We start from the raw sequence: 21,697 nt of genomic DNA, 5'->3' as shown, positions 1-21,697 counted from the left end.
TATAACCACAAAGTGGTTTTCTCTCAGGAAATGAGATGTGTAGCTGTTTCCCCAATCCTCCAAAGACTATTCTTAATGCACATTCTGAATGCATGACTTTTTATGAGTACATTATGCATTAATCATGTAGTGAGTGTCTCCAGCTATTTGCCATGTTCTTACATGGCTGGACTTTTTAAGGCACTAAAGGTGCAATCTTAAGCAAACTTACACCCTTCTAAGACCATTGAAGTCAATGAACTTAGAAGTCTGTTACTCTACTTAGGATTTTACCGTAACTTCATTCTCTGCCATTGTAGTACTAAATATAGGTCAGGTTCCACAACATGTTTATTTACAGGTCCGGGGCAAGTCTGACACCACAAACAGAGTTACCCCTGTTTACGTTTATTGAAGTCAGTGGCCTTAGAAGAGGGCAACTCTGTTTAGAACTGCACTGAGAACCTCTATTATCACCGTCCACATTGCGGACATTTAGTTGCCCTAAAATCAACCTCAGAAAGGGCAGTTCATCCTTACTTTCACCCAAGGAAATTCTGCAAACTGGTCATCCTATGAAGATAGTCAATAAACACAGGTAAAGAACTCTGCCTTTTCATATGAAATTACTTTGCCTGGATTGTACAGATAACTCCAAGGGCACACAGTCTGGGTGCTTCCTGGAAAAGTCTAAGGGGTAGTGTCTTTCCATTGTGCTGACTATAGAATCATAGAATCATAGGGTTGGAAGGGACCTCTAGGGTCATCTAGTCCAACCCCCTGCACAATGCAGGAAATTCACAACTATCTCCCCTCCCCACACCCCCAGTGACCCCTGCTCCATGCTCAGAAGGTGGCAAAATGCTGTCAGGATTCCTAGACAAGCTGGCCTGGGGAAAATTGCTATCTGATCCCAAGGTGACAATCGGCCTTACCCTGGACATGTAAGAAGGGGACACGAGAACTAAGCATTGATGTAACCCTTCCTGCCCTCCCTCTCATGATCTGCTTAGGTTCACAGAATAAACATAGCTGTCAGATGGCCATCTATCCTCTGTTTAAAAACCTCCAAAGAAGGAGAGCCCACCACCTCCCGAGGAGGACTGTTCCGCTGAGGGACTGCTCTAACTCTCAGGAAATTCTTCCTGATGTTTAGCCGACAAAAGGAAACCGACGTTAGGAATAAACTATATTCTCTGTTCCACCAGGAGTGCTTACTAGTTTACCGTCATGGTCTTCTTTTTCCATAGTAAGTGGCTGTTCTATGTATCCTTTACACAAAGTGAAACTAACCATGACATCCAGTGAAAGGTTCCATCAAAGCATCAGTTCCACAAAGCTTCCCTCCCCACAACACTAACACTTGGCTTTTTGTTATTTAGGCTGTTGCTGTCATCATATTCTTTTGTTAAAAGATAGCAAGACTCTTTTTTTTTGTTACCAAGTGTCACTGTGGATTAAAACTACAAGAGAGAAGGCATATACCTGAACTGGCAGAGATTTAATAATTGAAACAGATGACATGAAAATACTTTCTGGAGTGGGTGTTTCAGCATGATGTTGGTTAGAATGCTACCTACATTTTATGTTTTCCAGTCCTCAATTTCTGTATCACATAGGCTATACTAGCGAGACTACAATAATGTGCAAAATTTTATGATGCGGTAGCACTTCACATTTTACCCAGGTGTACATCTATGATAAACTCATGGATTAATAGTTAGTTACAAATTTGGATTTACAAAATGGGTTAAAAGCTCATTGTGCTCTTTTAGCTGGTCCTAAGAAAAAATAGCTGTTTCACAGGAAGGAAGGAATGTGTATGAGAATAATATTGAATTCTGATATTCCTTTGTTGAAAGGAAACAATTGAGGCAGATACGCTTCATACATTTTTTTAAAGTAATAGTTTTTTGTTTATATGGCTCTCGTGTTTTTTTTTTTCATATTTCAAATAGAGGGAATTAGGGGAAACCCAGCAAAGTTAATTTTCCATTACAGTCTCACTTTCATATCCTACCCTTCCTCTAAAGATCCCAGAATGACAAAAAAATTATTGTAGCTTCCTAACAACCAGGTATAGAAGATTAGGCAGAAAGATAGCAATTGGTGCAGGCCAAGTTAAGATTTAACCCTGGGCCTGTCCAAATCCAAGTATAATGTTTTATCTACTGTGATCCACAGGATCTCTGCAACAAACTATACCAAAAATAATAGTTATTTTGTGTACACATTGTGTGATATATTGTCCTTTTGCACTATTATGTCACAAGACTTTAGTAACCATTGTCGAGGAAGGAAGCATGAAGAGTTTCCTTCTGACAGGCCTTGCTTATACCATGAAGTTTCAAAATGACTCACCATGCCATTCTAAGCAGAGTAGAATTGTGTTTAGAATTGTGTAACTAGAATGTTAACTATGCATTGAGGCTTAATCTGGGTACTATGTCACATGGGGCTTATAGTGTAAAAAACTGCATGCTCCTTTATATTGCAAATGTCTCTCTTCTGCGTGCCGAGTGATCAAAGATTCAGACAAGATTCAAACACCATGTGTGAAAATGCACTTAACCTTCATTGGAGACAGGATGGAGTAATTGTTATTTATGCCAGCTATGCTGCAGTAAATAAATGTACTTAATGGTCTTTACTAGAGGTGGGCATGAACTGAAATACGAACCAAAGTTTGTCACAGACCAGGCCAGTTTGTAGTTTGCGAACCGGTGGTTCATGGGAGCTCATTTCTCACGAACCGTGACGAATTTTAGCCCAGTTTGTTTGGTTCATATTTCGGTTCATCACTGCAGACAGCCTGGTGCCGATCAATCAGTTTCCTAAACAAAAGGGGGGATGGGCTCTCTGCAGACATTCTACTGACCCAGATGTGAAGAACTTCAGTGTATAGTGGAACTGTGGAAAGGGAACAGTGGAAAGGGAAGAACTTCACAGTTCACATTAGCTTCATGCCTCTCTAGCACTACTAACAGCACACAGTTCAGCTGTTATTATTATTATGTAGTTTTTATATAATTTGTGTAGTTTGAACAACTTTAGACTTTTCTGGGTAGTTAAGGAAAGGCTAACAAGCCTGAGAGTTTCTAGTACAGAAAAAATACAAGAAGTTCCTCCTCCTTGTGGCCTACCTATTTTATTGTCTTTTAGGCAATAAAATAGGTATCTTTTACCTAGGTTTATTAATCATTCCAGCTTTTTTACTAGTCTGTTCGAGTTTGAATTTTCTTTGTTTAAACTATAAACTACACACCATAACATAATAAACAATAAACTAGTCCATTCTGAGCTCTATAAAAGTGTCTATTTTATGGATACTTTTATGCTGCATGTGTCCCATGGCTTGTTTTATTAGTTTGTTGTTTCTATATCATTAACGTATTATTTTAATTTTAAGCTGCCTGAAGCTAATGAAGCAACATAGACATCTCCTAAATAAATGAAAATTGTCATGATCTACTAGCTCTTCTGAATTTCCAGCAATTTTTTAAAAGTAAGTCTCTAGCCCTTTTCATTGCAAAGATATAAGGGGGAAAGTGAACCTCCAATGGTATGGCAGAAAAATGACAGTTATGGAAGACTGAGACAAGGAAAATGCAGCCAAAACTGCTATGCGGATATTTTGTTTCCAATATGAATGCAGAGGCATTTGAAGATATAATGCACATTACATGGAGAATTCTCTCTGTGGAAGCAGTCAGGGCCGGATCGACAGGGGGGCTGGGGAAGTAGTCTGCCCCCGGCGCTGCAAAATAGGGGGCGCCAGACACAGCTGCCAGCCCTGGGAGCGCGGGGGTGGCAGGACAGGGGGCGCACTTGCCATGCGCCCCCTGTCCTGCGGGGCAGGTGAAAGGCAGCACGGGTGGCTGGGAGGCCACCAGTGCCATTTGCCTTCCCCACAGGACAGGGGCGGCTGCCCCTGCGGGACAGGCGAATGGCGCGGGCAGACTCCCAGCCACTCGTGCTGCCGCCACTAGCTCCACAGCGAGCTGGGACAGCCAGCTTGCTGCAGGGTGGCACGCGCCGCCCTGCATGATGACGTCACAGAAGTGCCACCATCACGCAGCGCCGGGAGTGTGCGTACACCGCACGCACAAGTGGCCGGTCTTCAGTTGCCCTGGGCACCGGCAACCGTAGATCCGGCCTTGGAAGCAGTCTCAGTCTCCTTTATTCATTTGCTATGGGAGGTTTGGGCCATAACTGATTCCAGTTTCATAGGGTGCTTGTATTGTTCTTCAGGGCGACTGCTGAATTGATATTAATCTTTTGCGGGCCTGCATATTCTCCTTTATAACTCTACAATCAGAAGTACTGAATACTTACTTGGGGGGGGGAGCTGGGAACAGTACAGTGTTACAACAGATTGTTACACCATTATAATGCTGTAGGGATATATCTATATCCTTTTCTTTAAGCCTGACAAAAGCCCACTGGAGAAGTGGGTGGGAATGGCAGCCACAGACGGCAGAGGCAAGGAAAGGGCAGGGAAAGCTTCCATGTGGAAACTTCATTGCTACTGAAAACACCACTGCATTCATAGTAGCAACTACAGCTTCACAAGACCCAGAGGAGTTAGCCATGTTAGTCTGTAGTTGCAAAATAGTAAAGAGACCAGTAGCACTTAGTCTTCAAGGTGCTACTGGACTCTTTACTATTTTTACAGCTTCACAAGTAGTTGTCTTCATGTAAGAGTGACCCATAGAAGGTAAAGGAGATGGAAATTGTTTTCCTCCTTCAGTGTGGTATAATGGTCACAGTGTCAGACTAGAATATGGGTCACCCAGGTTCAAATCTCCAGTCAGCAATGAAGCACAGGAAATGACTTTGGGCTGGCCACTCTCTCTTTCTTTCTCTCTATCAGGGTAACTCATCTCACAGGGTGGCTGTGAGAATAAAATGGAGGAAGATGTATGCTGCCTGAGCTACTTAGAGGAAGGGTAGGATAAAAATGTACAAAATAAATAAGTTTCTTAGTCTTTTTGAAAGTACAAAAGCATAACAGAAAACTATAGTAATGTTTCCCATTGAGGAAAAACCTGGAAAGTCTTTTCAAATAAAGTATACTCATATCATCTTACAACTAGTTTCACTTCTACTGAGGGAATACTCTCCTCACACAATTATCACCACAGTTTGAGACTCAGTAACTTTGGCCAGAGAGTGGGAAATACACAGGGAAACTGGAAAATGAGAATATTGGACTCTAAGCGAACAACTTTCTACCCATACCACAAGAACTTCATGGGAAACAAGTGTCAAAATCAACAATACAAATCTGGAAATGAAATAGACTGCTTGAGCCAACAGGAACCTGATCCTCTTTCCAATGAAGAGAGGAACAAAACTTAATCAACGGGAATTTGTCTATCTGAAATGACAGAAAGCCATTGCTCTAAAATGTACTGGAAATATTATGCATATGCAATAAATTTCCAGAGGGGAGAATTCAGAAATATGTTCCCTCTTGAATAAATATGACACACACGGCTGTTATTTTTGCACTTGCAGCTCAAAAAATCAGAAATTATTTTATATGTAAATGTCATCAGTTATCAGAGGAAACTCACCTCCTCGTTTGCAGTGGCCATGACAGCCACACAGAGAGCTGTTGCCATGTGGAAGCAGCCATGGTCATGGATTTTGAGGCTGCTAAAGACACCTCTGACTTGACCTGGATGCCTAGGCTAGCCTGATCTCATCAGACCTTGGAAGGGTCAGTGGAAGTTACTACTTGGATGGGACACCACCAAGGAAGACCAGGGTTGCTACACAGAAACCGGCAATGGCAAACCACCTCTGAATGTCCCTTACCTTGAAAAACTTAGCAAAAGGTCGCCATAAGTTGGCTGCGACTTGATAACAATTTACACATACACAAAGACACCTCTACACAATCACATGCAGCAACGTCGTTCAAGATTTCAGCTTCCATACAGTCTTAGGGACATGGCTGGGAAAGAAAGGGATCGCCTCTGCTTATATAGGTGAAAGTTGGGCTATCATTTCTCCAGGGAACACTGGCCGAGGACAAAAGAAGCTACAAATAAATGGCTTTCCCCACATTATCTGCTTCACCTAGCCTCAGTTTGCCTCTGCAATGCCATGCTCAGTTTTTAAACTCTTAGTTTTTCTTAAGTCATACCTGTTTCCTCCTTCCTGATGTAAGAACTACATAAACAAAAACACTTTGCTCATTTTAATATTTCAATATGCCAGGACACAGTACATTACAACTAAGAGGTTTTCAAGTGAGTCTTGCACAGCTTGTCTACTCCAGCCTCAGCCAAAGAAGTCCTAAATATCTAATCCAAGGCTGTTTCCAAATGAGAATTTTCTTCCCGCACAGAAAACAGGAAGATTCCACATTAAGAGGGAACACCTGCATGACGTCAGGCTCATTCCAAGCATTCCAGGGACGTGGCATCCTTTCAAACTAGATTAAAAAATAAACCTCTTTTGATCCGGCTCAAAGGGGAATCTGTGGCACGACTGAAAGGGAGTGTCTGTTTGGACACACCCTCTACTGCCACTACAGGGACGGGGCGAGATAAAGCTCTGCTTTCAAAACGGCACAGAGCAGCACTCTGCTATGCATCATTCCCCCTTTCTGGCCATTTGAAGGGATTTTTACTTCCCTGCTGAGCTATGCAGTCAGGGCCAGCTCATCCATTAGGCACATCTAGGGCACCAGATGCAGAGGGTGCCCAAACCACCCCAGTTGCTTCCCATTGGCCTACAGTGTTGGGGTCTGCCATGACAGGCCACAGTCCCAGGTGGCACCCTCAGCCCCAGGGGGCAACCTGCAGCAACCCTGTTTCTTCAGTTCCTTCCTCCACTAAGGTCATTTCCCATGACTGTTTGCCTCCCAGTCCATCCCTTTTGGGAGATGTGACAACCACAACCCTGGTCCTAGAGAGGGTGTTGTGAGTGGGGACAGCTTCCCTGGGGTGTGAGAGGAAGAGGGCATCAGTGGCACAATGGGAAGGAGGGTGGGCAGCAGCTTGCCTGCAATGTGGGAGGGCAAAGTCGTTCACCTAAGGCACCCCAAATCCCTGTGCAGCCCGTGTATGCTGTAGTGTTATGGTACAGCTCATCAGGGAAAAGGAAATGAGGAGAAGCGGGGTTCCAGGGCAAAGGGGCAGGGAAATCACCATCCCCACTGCAATTTTGCACAGCTACACTTGGGGAAAGGGGAAGAGCAGGCTGGGCAGTGGCAGCAGTGAGCATTGTGGGAACAGTGGTATGGAGGTAACATTCCTGTCCATCTATATAATGCTGTGTTACACCAGGAAATAATAATAACATTCGATTCATATACTGCCCTTCAGGACAACTTAATGCCCACTCAGAGAGGTTTACGAAGTGTGTTATTATTATCCTCATGACAATCACCCTGTGAGGTGGGTGGGGCTGAGAGAGCTGTGACTCACCCAAGGTCACCCAGTTGGCTTCAAGCGGAGGAGGGGGGAATCAAACCCAGTTCTCCAGATAAGAGTCCTGCACCAAATACTGTACAAATTATAGCATAACCAGCAGGTTGTACCCACATATTTCCCCTCAAACAGTGGGTTGTTGTTGTTGTTTTTGCTTTTTGGCCACAGTGTTGCCAAAATGTATAACAATTCAAAGCAGGCCCTTCAGTTCTACACAGAAGTGTTCTTTGGAAATACCTAGCTAATACAATAGTGACTCTTCCCATAGATAAGTCATTTCTTTGCAAATATCACAACATACTGTCTAAAGTTTCTAACACAACCTTGTATCACATGGTACACTCATGATCCCATATTATGCATCTGCACTCCTGTAAAAAATTAACTTTTGCTGATTCTCTACCAATAGTGCAAATTGGTTGGTCAACAGCTGGAAAATTAACGGTAGTTTGAATACTGAATGAGCAGTTCTCAGGTAAACTATTGTCTCCATTGCAAATAGCACAGGGATTTTCTGGAGATAATCTGGGCCAGGAGGTTCAGATTCCCTTCATTTTTGGCACAGTTAAATCCAAGGACCATCCTGAATCTGGAGGCCAATTTTAAACCTCATAGGTTTCTTTTATGATGATTTGTGCTTGTAACAGACAGACAGACACATATATCCTTTTATTGGTTGGAGATAATAATTACCAGGGCAGGAAGTTCACATTTGTTCACATTCATTCATTCATTTATTTTCAGAATGCAAGTGAGGCGAGGTAACTAAACTTGGCTCAGATGTGAGTCACTGAAAAATTACAGTATCTAAACACAGGAGGTTCTATGCTCCATGCAAAAGATAAACATAGCTATCAAAACAGAGAGGTAAAGAATGGGAACGTTTAAAATTGCTTTCTCTCTCTGTTTCTCTCCCTGCCTTTGTCTTTTGACGTACAGGTTTAGCCATTATTTGTTTTCAGCAAACATCTACTGAGGCTATGCTTTCCAGAATATTGTTTTTTGATATATTTAATGGAAGTGTCCTGATTTTGAGAAACACGTTTTCTTGAATGTTTGCCTACTATTGTGCTCTGCTGTTTTGGATATTAGCATTGGTTAGGCAGGGGGGAAGGCAGCATGGTATAGTCCAGTCTCAACAGGTCTCAGAAGCTAAATAGGGTCAGTACTTGGATGGGCGACCACCAAGGAAGACTCTGCAGAGGAAGGCAATGGCAAACCACCTCTGCTTCTCACTTGCCTTGAAATCCACTTGCTGGGGTTGCCATAAATCAATTGCGACTTGACAGCACATGTGCATACATCATCTATTCCTGGCATCTCTGCCAGCAAAGCTTCTAGGTTTACACCTGCATAAGGGTGGTGGGATGCTATACCAGCAGCAAGGGACTATTTGCCATCCTAAACAACTTGCAGAACAGCTTTAAGATTGCACTCTCAGTTGCCTACTACAAAGTTATCTTGTGGGGTTCCACAAGGCACAATCTTATCCCCCATGTTCTTCAACCTCTATGGAAAGCCTTTAGGAGACATCATTCACAGCTGTGGAATTGGATGCCATCAATATGTAGATGACACCCAGCTCTATACCTCATTATCCAAATCCCCTGGTAATGCAGTACTGAGTTGCTACCTGACAGTTATTGTCAATTGGCAGAAAGCAAATAAATAGAAACTGAATCCAGACAAGACGGAAGTGATGCTGGTTGGAAAGGCAGAGAGATTTTGAAGGACATTGTGCTTCTGACCTTTGATGGGGCTCAGTTGACCCTGGCACTCGCACTGCTGCTAGTGAAGCAAGTAAATGCAGCAGCAAAAAGGCTTTCGCACCACTCAGGCTCAGGAAGACGTCACCCTTCTTCGATACAGCTGATCTGATCACCTGGTTTCATGCCACAGTAACATTGAGACTAGACTACTGTCATTCAGTCTACATAAGTCTCCCCTTAAAGTTGACTCACAGAGTCCAGCTGGTTCAGAACACTGCAGCTCATTTACTCTCAGGAGTTAGACAGAGTGTGTGTATCACTCCCATTCTGCAGTTAGTCCATTGGCTTCCCATCAGTTACCGGGCTAATTTCAAACTCATGACTATCACTTTCAAAACCCTTCATGGCTTTGGCCTGGCAACTGCCTCTCCTCTCCCCCTCATGTTCTGCCACAGCAACTTCACCCATCTAGTCAGGGCCTTCTGCAGATGCCACCCTATAACAACAACAACAACATTTGATTTATATACCACCCTTCAGGACATCTTAACACCCACTCAGAGCACTTTACAAAGTATGTTATTATCATCTCCACAACAATCACCCTGTGGGGTGGGTGGGGCTCAGAGAGCCTCAGAGAGCTGTGACTGATCCCAGGTCACCCATCTGGCTTCAAGCAGAGGAGTGGGGAATCAAACCCAATTCTCCAGATTAGAATCTTGCTGCTCTTAACCACTACACCAAACTGGCTGTAAATCAATAGCTGGCCGCACATGTGCTTCCTCTGTGGTAGCCTCCGCCTTACAGAATGGCCTGCCCAACAAGGTCAGGAAAGCTCTCCTGGCTTTCTGCAAACTCTGCAAAACTAAATTGTTCAGCATAAGAAAATGAGATTAGAACTAAATCCTTTATGATAAAGTTCAAGAATTTATTGGTTTATGGAGGTTACCTCTTATAAAGCCATCACTGTATCCTCCAACAGTGAATTCTTCAATTTAATTTACTCATTGAGTAAAGAATGTACTTCCTATTGTTCATCCTCAATCTACTGCCCATCAATTTTATTGGGTGCCTTGAGAGGGTGGGGTGGGGGGAATTTATCTGTATCTTATGAATACTTAACATTATCTCTTCTGTACTGTAGGATGTCGATGTACATGGTTTTTAAACAGCAAACTCTATGCATCATTAAACTCAAGTCACACTAGGTTATTTCCCTCAGGGTGACAGGCTTTTGTGGCTTCCCTATTGTCATTGCAGCTTCCAATTCAGCACAGCAGCAACAGGGCAAATTTTCCCACCTTTACTCTGTGTCAGTCCCCTTCAACGGCCATTGCCCCCTCTCCTAGGCCACTGGAGGTTTGTGGGACTTTCATCATCAATTTAATATCATTATAACATGATAATCTATGTCCTAGTTCCTCTGAATTTCCAGCTTTCATTTAAAAAAAAATCTCTAGCCCCATAGTACTCACTGTGCCGCTCACAGAGAGCCACATTCACAATTACTATCAACCAATGAGCCACTAGACTACGGTACACCATGTGCACCACTCCAAACACACACACATAGTAATATAACTATTAAATGTATGCATAAGTTTTTAATTGCCAGAGTACCTCCGTTATCAGATGGTTTCTCCACACCCCTATTGAACATTGTGTGTGTGTGTGTTATGTGCCATCAAGTCACTTCCAACTTATGGCGATAGTATGAATGAAGGACCTCCAAAATGCCCTATCATTAACGGCCTTGCTCAGATCTTGAATCTTAGCCAGCCCTTATTTAGGCAGAGTGAGTGAAAGGGCTTCCTTCTCTGCCTTCTCACTTTCTCCGTAGTTTGAGGCACAGTAGCACAGGCAAGAGAAGGAGATTGCCAAATTGGAAAAGAGCAAGCTTTTCGAGGGGAAATCGGAGTAAAACCACCTCTGCCATAGCTTGCTCTCCTTTCACTGCCTCCAGCTTATTCTCCTTCCAGCAGCTTCCCTGCTGCTGGTGTGAGAGTTTCAAAATCTATGGGAAAGAGTAAGGGTTCGCTTGAGAGGACTGCATCTTCTATCCCTGGAAGGAAGCCTGCCACTCAAGGAGACTCGCCGTTTAGCCCGTCCCTGCACCAGTGGCTGTTTTAAAGTGGGTCCCACCTGCCAAGCACAAGCCCTGCCAGGCATGTGCCTCAACTGCTCCAGTGCGTGATCGGGGCAGGGGAAAGGGCACCAATTGGGCGGGGGGACTGGGAATATTTAGACTTTCCCATCCATATGGGTGCCGCTCCCTCCCTCCCAACTGCTTATAAATACCATTCACACAGGGGCAAAAACCCGTGCATAACTGACCACAGACCTTTTTATTGATAAGCAGCAGCAGGGGCAGTCTCTCCCCTCCTCCCCATTTCCCCCAAGTATTATTTACACCACTGTAGAAACATTCAGTTTAATGACTTGGAAGATCCGTCTGTACATCGCTTTAGACCGCGCTGTGAAGTTCTATGCAAATGTGAATTGTTGCTGAGCGACCGCGAGGCGGGAAACTCTTCCCCCGGCATCCCTTCGCCCCTTCGCGCGGAATGAGTGGAGTTTCCTTGGAACTTCGAGCAAGCCGCGTTTTACAGCAAGGCAATCCCTTCGCGGGACTGCTTTGAAGAGAAACCGGCGCCTAAAGAGAAAGCAAGTGGACTGCAAAATTCCCTCCAAGCAACGAAGGTGGCCGCGAGAAGTCTTGACTCACGGGTAATTGCTGGGAATGGGACAAAAGGGGTTGCTTCTGACCTGACTGTCTTGTGGGAGGGACAAGGACAAAAATGCCAACGCTCTCGAGTATAAAAGCCGCGGCTCAGAACTGCAAAGAAAACCAGCGACCTGGCTGACTCCAGGTAACCCAGTGGCCAGCGCTTCCACCTGCACAATGAGCAGCCTCCAGACTGTCTGGCTAGGTGAGTGTAGCGGATCCTCTCTGCAACGGAGCAGAACCTTAAGGGTTAGAATGAGAGTCCGAGCGGTACCGGCGAGACCTCCTGGCGGGGGGAAACTGATTTGGAAACGGAAAAGGATTATCAGATGAACAGAGGCGGGGAGCCAGAGGGTGGCTGGCTGTTGATTAACAGGACTTAATTCCTGGGGATGCCAGAGCAGAAGTCTACAACCTGTGCCTTAAGCCAAGGGCGGTTTATGGTTTTCAGATGTGGTCTCTTGACGAAAGAAAGAAAAGGACATCTTTAAATTAGGAAAAACTGGAAGCCCACCTCGGTGGGACGCTAGAATAAGCAGTATGTGAAGGGAACGGCCAGCAAAGATTAAAGGACTTCTAAGACGTGCTTTAAGACATGCAGTGCATTAAAACGATCATGGGGTACTTCCATGTATATTGTATTGTCGAAGGCTTTCACGGCCGGAGAACGATGGTTGTTGTGGGTTTTCCGGGCTGTATTGCCGTGGTCTTGGCATTGTAGTTCCTGACATTTCGCCAGCAGCTGTGGCTGGCATCTTCAGAGGTGTAGCACCAAAAGACAGAGATCTCTCAGTGTCACAGTGTGGAAAAGATGTTGGCAGGTCATTTATATCTACTCAGGAGGGGTGGGGTTGAGCTGAGTTATCCTGTAAGAGTTTCCCAGGGTGTGGAATGCTAATGGCGGGAGGCTTCACTGTATCCTGAGGAGGTTCTTTTGCAAATGGATTGGCATTCCACACCCTGGGAAACCCACAACAACCATCCATGTATATTATTTATTGTAACCTGACATGTGCTAATAAATGATTTGAAACAGGCATTGTTTGGCTCCTGCAAACATTATGGATTATTATGGATTATTATTCATGTCAATGAGCACTAATGTTAAGATGTATATGTTTAAGTAAATGTGCTTTCATATACTGGCTCTTTGTTGATCTTTTTGCTTTGGCATAGTTTGGCTGCTTTTGCTGGTCGCTGTGCCGGTTTCAACTTCTGGGATCACTGTGATGACTCAGAAGCAAGATACAGACTGTGCAGACTTGGCTGCACTCAAGTCCTGCTTCCGTACAGTCCTTAAACTTGTTTGATAAGATCTGTACTACAGTTGCATCAACTCTGGGTGGGAACATTTTCTATTTGGTTGGAATTTCTATTGGTACTTTTTTTTAAAACACGGTTTGTTTTCATAACATTATGATGAAAAGGTAACTGAAAGGTGTGTTTATCTAACTTAAAACACTCACACCTTGGAATACAAAGATTGCTCCTGGGTGTGTTTCTGTGCCAAACTTCTAGCAATGAAAGTTGCGGCTCTTCCACTGAGGACAAATGTCTGCTTACCTAGAAATGACAACCAAAGAGATCCTTTATTATTGGCTTACTACATTAGAAGGAAAATGATGGAAGCATAGGTAGTGGATTCAAAAAGATGCCAGCTGCCCAGAATGGGAATGTCTGCAGATTTCCCGGTCCCAGGCGTCTTTCAATTTTTGTAACCTATTTCCTGTGCATGGATGTATTTTAGGTTTCTGGCTTCTAGGAAGTCTTCTGTGCTTGAGTTTTGGCACTTCAGTGGCAGCTTACAACAAAGGAACATCAGCCAATTTAAGGGAGTGCCTGAACTTTTCCAAATACCTGATGACTGAAACCAAGGAGTCGTTGAACCAGATTCAGGTATGTCGTTCTTTCTTGGCTAGAATATTATGCTTCCTAGCCTTTGCGGGGCAGATAGGGGGACAAGAGAGGTGCTCTAGCACAAGCAGGGGAAATACTTTTCCAGTTTTACTTCTTCTCCCCAATTACAAGGAAAGCTGAAAAATGTAAGGCTCTTCTGTTCGTTCCTTCTCCTCCCCCACACAATTACAACATTACTTCCCCACCTCCCAGCCTACTTCTCAGGGCAGTTGTAAAGATAAAATGAGGGAATGAAGATATCTGTGCATGCAACCTTAGGCTCCATGGAGAAGTTGCAACATAAAAATCAAATGGGGAGAAAGCTTCTTGAACCGTCTATTTGGAACTAGTGTGGTGTAGTTGGGCTGGGGCTGGGAGACCCAAGTTCAAATCCCGACCATGCCATGAAACTCACAGTGAATGATGAGCCATCACTCTCTTTCAGCCTAAATTACCCCACAGGGTTGTTGTGAGGATACAATGGAGCCAATCAGAGGAAGGGCAGGGTAAGGATGTAGTTATTATATATGAAAGAAGTCTTCCAAAGAATAAAGTCCTGTATTCTCTAGGAAGATAACATAATAATAATAATAATAATAATAATCGATTTATATACCACCCTTCAGAACAACTTAATGTCCACTCAGAGCAGTTTACAAAGTATGCTATTATTACCCCACAACCATCAACCTGTGAGGTGGGTGGGGCTGAGAGAGCTCCAGAGAACTGTGACTAGCCCAAGGTCACCCAACCAGTTTCAAGTGGAGGAGGGGAATCAAAGCTGGCTTTCCAGATTAGAGTCCCGTGTTCTTAACCACTACACCAAACTGATGATAAATGACTCGTACATGCATTTATAAAACTGGATTTCAGCAGGACTGGAGTTAAAACTTGCCAGAGTCTTTGATCTCCATCATTCTTGTCAGTCCATTTAATCAGGGGTGTTTATCCGTCTGTTAATCAAAACTTATCTTTTTTCTACTTTGAAACTGCTACTGTTTTCAGTCACTATCATGTGTGTTTGGATGAACTGTGAGACACAGCACACCACCAAGTGTGCGCCCACTGCCTTTCCTGGAGTCCTGAATCTACCCAAGTTGGCCTCTCAGATAATGTTGTAGCTATTTGTACTTTGCTTTTCTCCCCATTGTGGATTAAAGTATTGTTCTCATCATTTTAGTGTTTTTTTAAAAAGTCTGTACGGTGGGTTATGCTGAAAGAGGAGAGAGCCTCTCTACACAAGACATCTTACATGGGGACACTCAAATGAATTACTTTCTGTGTGGTCTTATATTCAAGTGTACTCTGTCTCTGTAGTGGTGCATGTATATCCACAATGGGAGAACAAGTGTAAGATCTTTTGCTTGATCCTACAGATGTCTTGTGTAGAGAGACTCGTTCAATGTCACCCAGCAAACTTCTGAGGCAGAGAGGGGATTCCTGGCGACAGGTTTCACAGAAGATGCAAAGTGGCCATGTTTGAGCAAGAAAGAGGGTCACCCCGCCAGGGTCACCCCGCCCCCCCCGCCCCCCCAGCTGACATCACCTGCCACAGTAGATGCCCAGCCTCTTTCATAGGCGGTGGGAGGGACACACCACCTTACTCATTCTGGTCAGGAACGAATCACAGTAATGCAACACATTTTTATTAGGACTAACCCAAATGTTACAAAATAGTGAGTACAAGCCTTAGAATCCCCCCCTCCAAAATCCTGGATGTTCAGTGCAAAAGTGGGGAAGGGGGGATTTAGGGTATGATGGAAAAGTCCCAATTTTGCAACTTTCTTAAAATTTGAAGGCTCTGAAAAATATAAACACCAACAGTTAATCCAAGGGAACAACTCCCATTTTTGCTTTTTTGTCTCTGGAGCCCCTGTTGCAATTTAAATTCTGATTTGACACCCATTGCTCTGTAATCTAGGAAACCTTTTAAAAATCTGCCTCCTCTGTCCCCCTCCCCTGGTTTAGCAAAACTGAGAAGAGTTTCAAAGGGAGTCCTCTTGCCATGCAAACCCATTGGAAGTTAAGAAATGAGCTTTTTCATCATGCTCTAAATATCTATTTCTCTGTCTTTTTCTCATCCTGAATTTTGGGGAACAGCAAAGTTTGTTGCTCAAGAATCTCCCCACCAGCACCCTGCACTACTTTAAGGCATTCTGCCCTTTTGCCTGCTAGCTCCCCGAGGTAGGCTTGCCAGCCTCCAGGTGATAACTGGAGATCTCCCAGAATTACAACTGATCTCCAGGCAACAAAGATCAGTTCCCCTGGAGAAAATGGCTGCTTTGAAGGGTGGACTCTATGGAATTATACCCCACTGAGGCCTCTCCCCTCTTTAAACCCCACCCTCTTCAGGCTCCACTCCCCAAATCTCCAGGAATTTCCCAATCTGGACCTGGCAACCCTGCCCCCCCCCCGCCTCTGTACAAGTGACAGACAGACAGATATCCCGTGCTTTTCTTGGCTCTAGGATTGAAGTGCCATGGAAGTGTCGTGGGCCGGGGGGGGGAGGGGTGGCTGGGTCGGTGGGTGGGTCAGCGAAAGAGCCAGCGCTTGCTTGTGTGTGTATGTATAGAGTGTGGGTGTGTATACTGAATACACACACACACAGGAAAGGAGCCGGTTCGCTCCGCCTCAGCCTTGAAGCCAAGAAAAGCGCGGGAAAACCAGTAAGAGTCATGAAGCTCTGGCGCCCGTCCCTGCAGCTAGAGATTGCCCAAGACAGCAGAGAGTCTCGACTTCGCCCACAACGGCTTTCTACTCATGAGACAGAAGAAACAGAAAGGGTGATGCCTCCCTGCACACTTGCCAAAATAGGCGGGGATTCCCCGCTGCCGCGGCTTGCTCGCTTTTTGACAGCAGCCCCCCCCCCCAACAGGGCGGTTTCTTCTGGGAGACATCAGGCAACCCACCGCTTTCATCAGCTGTGACTAAAAGCAACCCGTTTTGAATACTTGTCACCCAAGCTATTGGCTTCGGTCCCGCGTTTGGTTGGTTGGTGGGGTTTTTTTTTCCAATTCGCAGGACGTGTAGCAACAAAAAGTCCACAGCTCAGTTTTTATGCCCAGGTAGCAGTTTTCCCTTGGTTGGGGGACAACAGAAATATTATCTGTTTGCTGAGTCCGTTTTGGCTGGCCATCAGAAGCACACACCCAACGAAACGATGCTTTCGAGCTTGCACAGAGTGGGTTTTTTTTACTTTTTTTAAAATGTGGGGTGTTGAATTCTTTCACAATTAAACCATCTGTGAAGAGTTCAGATCTCAGTTGAGTGAGGGGAAGAAAGAATTTGTCGGTTAAGCTATGCCTTTTGGTCTACAAAATATTGGGGGGGAGTCTTTCTCAAATTTTGTTAATTCTTAATTAAAAGCTCTTTTTAAAAGGTTAGCATTTGTACTATAAAGTGATAGAGTACAAACTTAACACCTAAAATGTAAAATATTGATATGGGCATTGTTATGCTGCTTTTCTAACACGACCCCGACTAGCTTTCTGAAAAACCAAAATACAATCCTGACAACCTATTAAAACAATAAAATGTAAATAAATAACAAAGAAGGCACAAAATATCCTGGGTTAGTCCTGATCCTCTGAGCTGCATAACGCGAGACCCAGGCTGTGAGTCTCAGACCAGGAGATTTTGGCAGCTGCTCAAAAGCCGACACCTCCGGCACAACCTAGGCTAAGTATCTTCATGCCGAGGAGAAACAAACTCAGCCTGGCTCTTATTTGGCTGCTGTGAACACAATCTTCCCACTTTGTCCTCTGTCCAATGCTTGGGATTTATGAAATTAATATACCTGTAATAGAGTATAGTATCAGCTATTGTGGAAACCCTATTTGGTTTTTAATTATATTAGTGCTTTTTTGTTGACTTACCTATATTCTTGAGAGATTGATATCCCATCTTTCTCCCCAGTGAAGACCCAAAGCAGCTTATATTGCTCTGTTTTATTCTCACAACAATCCTGTGAGGTAGGTTGAGTTGAGAGATATTGCAAGGTATAAGCCTATATAGAGTAGGAATCAAAACTATGCTGCAAAAGTGAGTGTAGGAGTATGTGGGAAGAAAATAGCGCTTAATTACTAAAACAAAAGGACTTCAGAGTTATATCAGCCTGCATCCTCCAACCTAGAAGTTCATCTCCTAGTTCCAGGTATGTAGTTGTGTGTGGTCATGCAGTTACTCTTCCCCAAAATGTTCTTCCCAGTTAGTGCTCAGGACAACAACAGAGTGTTTGCAGCCTTAGCATTTAAAACAGGCATTACTCTTGGTTCAAATGTATTCAGATCTGCACCAATACCCTTTCCCCCCTGTATTGATGGTGAGTTTACGTTGCATGGACACTATGCCTATCCCCACTGGCCTTAGGCAGTGTGTTGCTTTTCTTACACTGAAAAGTTCTGGGATTTAAACTTGGCGGTACATTGTGCCTCTTCATACCTTATCTCAGATTTTGAGGAAGGAACATGACAGTGGTTATTTACTTTTGAGTAAAAGGCATTCTGCACATCCTCAGTAGCATATATACTTTCACAAATACAAGTTGCAGAAAGGTGTCTTACAATGAATAATTATAAACAAGGGGAGTGCATTTATTGTGGCGGAAACTTTTGTGAGCCAAACCCTACTTTACCAGATTCACAAAGAGTTGCATTGGTTTAGCCGAGATTTATACCCAGAACTACAAACAGCAAGAGAGCGGAATGGAGGAAGTTGTTACTAAGGTGTCTTTTACATGAGTTATCTGCCCAAAGTGCAGATGCTTTTGGAAAGTGTTTTCTTTTTCCTGTTTCCCCATAGCATCATAGTGCATTTGTGCTCTTTGGGATGATTTCTTGCTTTTCTCTGAACTTCCTCAAACTGCTTTGCTTCAAAGTTTTGTGAGTGATCGCAGTAAAGTCTGGATGCCTGCTGTGCGGTGGGAACATTTGGGTTTTCTAGCCCACATGGCAGCCATTTTCCCTGGCCTTGTCCCCGCAGCAGCCATTTCCTCCCACCAACATGTGGGCTTTTTACCTTTCAGAAAATTGGCACTAGAATATTGTTATATCAATAGACCATTGTACCAATAGGCATAGTTTCTCTGAATTCCTAACTTTCGTTTTAAAACAAAGTTAGTATCTAGACCTTTTCCTTGTAGAGGTATAAGGGGAAATGCAAGTCTTCTCAAGGGGAGGGACTAGAGGCTTACTTTTTTAAATGAAAGCTGGGAATTCAGAAGCTGCTACTCCAATTGATAAAACAGTATATTGGTAAAGCAATATCCTAGTTCTATTTTTTTTTTAAATTGCAAAAGACCTACTGGTCTGGGTGGGGCCACTTCCTGGGAAGTTGAGGTGGGGAAACTGCAGGGAAATCTACCATATGGAAGCCCCGTTGCTGCTGCATTTTATCTCAGCTGCATCAGCAATGGAAAAACTACAAAATCCCATCCCTGTGAGGAAGACACCTAAGAGAGGTCAGAAGACCCAGTTTTCCAGAATAAACTGTGTTACATTGCAGAACACAGAGCCAATTTAAAAAAAATCTTATCCAATCAGAGTGAGTGGAGATCATTCTCAATTGCCGACAAATTGGAGAGATTCATCAATGACTACTAGCCATGGTGACTAAAGGGAGCCTCCCTCTACACATGCAATAAACATCTGAATACCAGTATTAAGAGGAAGCATCAGGAGGGCCTCAGCTTGAAATCAATGGGCTTAGACTGGAATAACTCTGCATAGGATTGCACTGCATGCTTTGTTTGTTTGGCCCTCCAGGACAACAGGTTGGCGGCTGTGTGGACTAGATGACCACTGGTCTGATCCAGTAGCAGACTTTTATTATGTTAGCAAAGGAGGATGAATCTGTACACGAACCTGTAAGGGGGGGGGGGGCATGTTTTTCAGTGGCCTGTGACATCCAGGTTTCTAGTGCCTGAAAGAATTCATGTACTCAAAGTTTGTTTGGTCAGAGAATGTACTACTTTTATCCCATCTTCCTATATTTTCTGGTTCCATATACCAGCGTTGCAGAATATCAGCAAAGGGAAAAATTGTAGTAAAACAATCCTTTTCTCAAAAAAATTGTTCAGCACTCTATTTAATTGATTTAAGTTAAATCTTACAAAACAAATCAATTTATTCCAAATAGCACAGTGCTAAAACATGTTTGAATTATATTCTTATGGAAATGATGGTGCAATATATTCAGAGTCCTGAAAAACTTTTATGTTTTAAAAATAAGATGAGTTCTTTACAGTGCGATCTAAAACAAAGTTATACTTTGTTCCAAATCCACTGAAATCAGTGGACTTAATGGGAAGTAACTCTGCTTAGGAATGCACTGTAGCTATAAGAATTAAAGCTAGTCATGTTAGGAAATAATCAGATAACCATTTCTTTGGGCTAGTTTACTTCATTCCTTGCAGATAGGCTTGTCAAACCTTAATATTGCCAGTCAGCACATCAAAGGCTGGAGGGGGAGAAAATGGTGGCAAATTGGGGGGCACATGCCAGTCTTGCACTGGTACGTGATGGCATTTCCAGCAAAAAGTGGACGTGACATCAAGGGACATTGATGGGTTTGCAAAAAACCTTGAGCACTCTAGAGTGTTCCATGATGTTGCTTCTGTTTTTTGCTGGAAGTGAGATCAGCAGACCGACATCATACCAGCATGCCAGTTCCACTCCCAAAATGGTCCCAGGAGTTGCTGGTTGCAGCTTGGCAACCTACCTATGGGGCAGGTCGGTATAGCTGCCTCTTAGCATTGCCTGCTGTTATTTCAGTATCCCTCTCCATCTGAGCCTCTATTACCCCATCAGTCTACAATTCAAGTAAGCAGCATATGAGGGGAACCTGTAGCCTCTGCCTCTCTCAGCTTTCCATGTTGCCTGCCTGCCTGAATGTACAAGCAAAGCCTCTGCTGCTGCCTAGCAGATACAGCGTCAGAGAATGAAACAGCTCACAGGCTCATGAAATGTCCTACTACTGAGGAAAGTGGGAAATTCAAAACACTACTGCAGGTGAACAGGCTTTTAGAACATCCTATAGCTGCCCAGTCCAGGGGGTAGCAGAGAGGTCTCTTCTTATTTCTCACACACATCCCCACCATCACAATGCTATTCCTTTACTTAATTATGTGATATGCATTCAATTTGCTTTGAAATGGCTAGCCATCAGTTACAAGGCTCAATTTAAGGTCATAACTATTTAGGGATGTTACTTCCCCGGCAGGGGCGGGGATCCCCCACTCCCACCCTCCACCCCCGCTTAACTGGCAGAAGAGGAGAAAGGCGCCTCCCAGAGCGCGCTCCCGGGTGGCACGGTGTGTTCCTGCACTCCTGTGCAGCAGCCCGATATCACCCTGCAGTTGGGCTCCATCAACAACTGTCCATACACACGCTTTCTCTGTGGTAGCCCCCATCTTGTGGAATGGCCTGCCTGAGGAGGTCAGGAAAGTTCCTACTCTCCTGGCTTTCCACAACCTATGCAAGACTGAATTATTCAGGAAGGCTTTTGACTCAGATTATAGGGGTGTGTCAAAAGAAATAGCTGAAAGAGATACCTTGGTAAGGGACAGGCACTATATAGACTAGTCTATTGGGTACTGCCTGCTGATGTAGATACATTCCTAGTGGGTAGTTTGATGTTGCTAAAGATATGTTAATTAATTATGCTTTAATTCAGAAAAGTTTCCTCTATGTGTTCGGCCTTCTGCTGGTTTTCAAATGTATAGCTACCATACCCTCCTGTATCTGTTTTCATTGAATTTCCTAACTGTTGATCATATTGTATTTTTGCTCTGTGAATGTCCAAAATGTTGATTATGTTATTAACTTGCAGTATGTAATCCACTTTGGATCTCAGTGAGACAGGCAGACTATAAATAAACAGCAATAATAATTACAACAACAGTAACAATAATAGGTTAATGATGACTCGTAGAAAGCTTTATGAAC

Source organism: Eublepharis macularius, chromosome 6 (genome assembly GCF_028583425.1).
Source record: "Eublepharis macularius isolate TG4126 chromosome 6, MPM_Emac_v1.0, whole genome shotgun sequence".
Lineage (NCBI taxonomy): Eukaryota > Metazoa > Chordata > Lepidosauria > Squamata > Eublepharidae > Eublepharis > Eublepharis macularius.
This window is presented reverse-complemented; position numbering follows the sequence as displayed.